This window comes from Sapajus apella, unplaced genomic scaffold (genome assembly GCF_009761245.1).
Source record: "Sapajus apella isolate SASKATOON/1434 unplaced genomic scaffold, GSC_monkey_1.0 scaffold7, whole genome shotgun sequence".
In the NCBI taxonomy this organism is placed as follows: Eukaryota; Metazoa; Chordata; class Mammalia; order Primates; family Cebidae; genus Sapajus; species Sapajus apella.
In genome coordinates, this window is record NW_022436947.1 from 15,142,618 (window position 1) to 15,147,453 (window position 4,836).

The window sequence follows — 4,836 nt, forward strand, 5'->3', positions numbered from 1 at the left end:
ACACACACACACACACACACATGCACACACACACACATACACACACACACATTTTTTTCCAGGAAGTGTAATCCCTCAATTTTTTTTTTTTTATTTTCAAGATCACTCTGGCTATTTGGGCTCTTTGTGTTTCCATATGAATGGTAGGATTATCTTTTATATTTATGTAAAAATTTCCATTGATATTTTGATAGGGATTGTATTGAATCAGGAGATGGCTTTGGCATATATGGACATTTTAATGGTATTAAACTTCTAATCCATGAAGACAAGATGTAATTCTATATATTTGTGTCTTTTTAAATTACTTTAATAAATGTTTTATAGTTTTCAGTGTATAAGTATTTTACATGCTGGTTAAGTTTATCCTTAGATACTTTATTATTTTTAATGCTATTGTATATGGATTTTTTTAAGTTTTTTTGGACAGTTCATTGTTAGTGTGTATAGAAACACAATTTATTTTTGTATATCAATTTTGTTTCTGCACATTTACTGAATTGTTTATTAGTTCTACCAGTGTGTGTGTGTGTGTGTGTGTGTGTGTGTGCACATGCATGGGGAATATTCTTAGGGTTTTCTCTATATAAAATTATGTCATTTGCAAACAGAGACGGTTTTATCTCTTCATTTTTAATTTGGCTGTAATTTATTGCTTTTTTTGCCTCTTTATTCTGGCTAGGACCTCATTGAATAGAAGTAATGGGAGGGAACATCCTTATCTGCTCCTAATCTTAAAGGAAAAACTTTTAGTTTTTCACCATTGAGTATGATGTTAATTGTGGGCTTTTCATATATGACCTTTATTATATTGAGGTAAATTTTTTCTATACCAGTTTATTAAGAGTTTTTATCATAAAAGAGTGTTGAACAAAAGAGAATACAGAATAGAAAAATATGCACACAGGTACAGTTAACTGATCTTTGAAAAGACTATAAAAAATGAATACGAGAAAGAAAGAATAGCCTCTACAACAAATGGTGTTTGGAAAACTGAATATCACATGCAATATAATGAAATTAGAACCTTATCTTACATTATACATTAAAAAGACTCAAAATCTAATAAAGATTTAACCATAGAATTGAAAAGAGTAAGAGTCATAGAATATAGATGGGGAAATCTTCTGGACATTGATCTTGGCAATGATTTTTTGTATACGACACTAAAAGCATCAACAGCAAAAGTAATAAATAGACAAGTGGTACCACATCAAACTAAAACGCTTTGTACAGCAATGGAAACAACCAACAAACTTTAAAGTCATCCCACAGAATGGTAGACAATATTTACAAACTACATATCTTATAAGGGGTTAATATCCAAATATATAAGGAGTGTCCACAATTCAATAGCAAAGACACAAACAACCTGATTTATAAATGGGCAAAAGACTTGAACAGTCATTTGTCCAAAGAGGGCAAGCAAATAGCCCATAGGTGTATTAAAAGATGCTCAATGTCACTAATAATTAGGGAAATGCAAATAAAAACCATGATGAGATACTACCTTATACCCTTTAGGATGACCACTATCCAAAACAGACAAAAAACCGCAACAAAACAACAAAAGATAAATATTGGCAAGGGTTTGGAAAATTGGAATCTTTGTACACTATTGATGGGAATGTAAAATGGTGCAGCTGCTATGAAAAGTAGTAGAGAGGTTTCTCCAAATTAAAAATAGAACTATCATATGATTCAGAAATCCCACTTCTGGGTATATATCCAAAAGAATTGAAATCAGGATCTTGAAGAGATATTTGTAGTTCTATGTTTATTACACTACTATTCAAAATACCCAAGATATGGAAACCACATAAATGTCTATTGAAAGATGAATGGAAAAAATGTGGCAAGTACACGTAATGAAGTACTGTTAAGTTTTAATAAAGAAGTAAATCATGAAATATGTGACATCATGGATTAACCAGGGGGGCATTACACTAAGTGAAATAAACCAGTTACAGAAGGACAAATACTACATGATTCCATTCATATGAGGTATACAAAATAGTCGAACTCATAGAGACAGAGAGTAGAATGGCAGTTGTCCAGTGCTGGAGTGAGAGGGAAATGGGGAGGTGTTGTTTAATGGCTATGAAGTTTCAGTTTCTGTTAAGCAAGATGAGTAAATTCTAGTGGATTGCTGTGTAACATCGTGCCTATAGTTAACTATTCTGTATTGTGCACTTAAAATTTGTTAATAGGGTAGATCTCATCTTAAGAGTCCTTATCACAACTTAAAACAAACAAAAAACAACATTCAAAGAGAGAGAAAAACTGGGGAGAAAGATCTCTTCCCTTGTCTCTTGAAATGACTGCATGTTCTTTGTGATTCCCACTGAGATGGGACAGCTCTGTCTCCTCAGCTTTGGCAAGATTTCCTCCTCATTTTGTACCTTCAGCGCTAAAGGTGGTAATAATTTCCTGCAGATACATACTAATCTCTGGACTTTTTCCCATTCACTTTTTTGTCTTCCTTGCTCTTTAGTCACCTTTTATTCTAGTTGTTATTCCTCACTTACCTGACGGAAATGGGCTCCCATTATCTGACTGAAACTTTAATGACAGAGTTTTATGTAAGTACATCTCAAACTGATCTCAGGGATTAAAAGTAAGGATGTTATTGGAGCCAGGCTTTCCTGATCTGTATAATCATTAGTCATGTGGGCAAATCCCTTACAACTTTCTGAGCCTCTTTTTCCTCATCTGAATATCTGGGGATTCTAACACCTGCCCCACAGGAAGATGCAGGATTAATTTAGAAACATGGAAATGCATATTTAGCACAGTACCTAGTGTCCAGCAAGCACTCACTACATGGTTTTTGTTGCTGCTCATTTGTGGACTATAAGATCCCAAAAGGCAACAATTGCATCAGGACATTCAGCGCTGAAGCAGCAATGCCTAGCCACGTACATAGAGTAAATGCTCAATAAATATTAGTTGGGTGAATAATCAACCTCTCTTTTTAAAAGATTTCTCCTTTCCTCCATTCTCAATGCATGACTTTGTCTTAGGGCATCATGTCTTCTACCTGTATGATTGCGGTAAGTTTTTTTTTTTTTTTTTTTCTTTGAGACAGAGTTTCGCTCTGTCGCCAGGCTCCAGGCTGGAGTGCAGTGGCACGATCTTGGCTCACTGCAATCTCCACCTCCTGGGTTCAAGCAATTCTCCTGCCTCAGCCCCCGGAGTAGCTGGGACTGCAAGAGTGCGCCACAATGCCCAGCTAACTTTTGTATTTTAGTAGAGACCGGGTTTCACTACGTTGGCCAGGATGGTCTCCATTTCTTGACCTCGTGATCCGCTTGCCTGGGCCTCCCAAAGCCTGGGATTATAGGCATGAACCACCGCGCCCGACTGGCTGTACGTTCTTAACTGTTTTTCCTGCTTCCCATCTTTTAGTATCCTTCTATTTATTTAGATTGATCTCTAAGATTTACAAACCCATCTTAATTATCTTTTATGCTTTCCTATAACTTTTAAAATGAAGTGTAAACTCCTTAGCATGATTTGGTTTATGTTGCACTTTTTTTGAATCCTTATTATAACACTAGGCTCACATCTTTACCATTTTCTGCCTTGCTTTATGACTTACTTGCAATTTCTTGAGTGAACTGAGCATCCTCTTGCTCAATTCTATTTGTATTAGCTTATTTCCTCCTCATAGCATTCTTCTTAATTTCAAAATAATCTTAACTGTGTTTTTATTCAACCACTCAGCTCAGGAGTCAACTTTTTTTTTAAATCCCTTCCACTTTCATATGTATTTACCACTGTCTCCCCCACCCCTACACCACCTACATTGTAAATTTTTGATTATTTATGTCTCTCTTAGTTCATGGTAAGTCCCTCTTTTCTAGGAATTTGGCATATAGTAGTTATTTAATAAACATTTTATTCATAAGGAATTAAGAAATGACTGAGAACTGTACTCTTACATAATGCCAAAGGTTGCATCTTTTTTTGAGTCAATCATTCTGTTAATTTACCCTTTTAAAAAGGATTATTCAACCAAATCTTTTTTCTTATTAAAAAAACATATGAAATATTTTGCTAAGGTTCATACGCTGTGTATTACCATAGTTCTTTGATATATTATTCTGGAAACCATGCTCACTCTCCCCTAAAAGGTAATAAGCTTCTTCTGAAGGTATTTTTTTCTTATGAATATATTATATGGTTTCATGAATGTTGTTTATGAGGTATTAACAACCTATTGTTTTGCTAATTCATTTAAAAACGTTATACAGATTCTGGGGAAAATGGCTGAGGGAACGCAGGAATAACTAACTTGCAGCTCCCACTCAGATGGGCAGAGCAGCGTGTGGAGACCCACATTGTAAACTTTTGCTCCAAGAACAAAAACATACCACAAAAGCCAAGAGACATACCATGAAAGACAAGAGAATTCATAGACACTTTGAAGGAAGGAGGCGGATTGCCACTGCAGCCTCTGTGTGACAGCTGAAGAACTGTGAGTCAGCTTGCTTTCTCACCTGGGAGGCTTATAGCCTGAGGCAAGTTCTCCTCCCTACTCACAGGCTGCCAGGAAATAAACTCAGTGTTTTGCAGGAGCTCAATGGGAGTGAGACAGCCCTTTCAGACTATGGGCTGCATGGGAGATGGGTGAGGCTTATGGCTGCCAGCTTTCCTCTAATTCCTGGGGATTTTTGTGGCAGCAAAGGCAACCATAATCCCCACTGAGACGTAACTCTCAATATCCTAAGAACCACACCCTCATTCCCCACAGCAGCCACAGCAGGCCTCACCCAAGGAGAGTCTGAGCTCAGACATGCCCCCACCTGATGGTCTTTCTCTATCCGCTTTAAT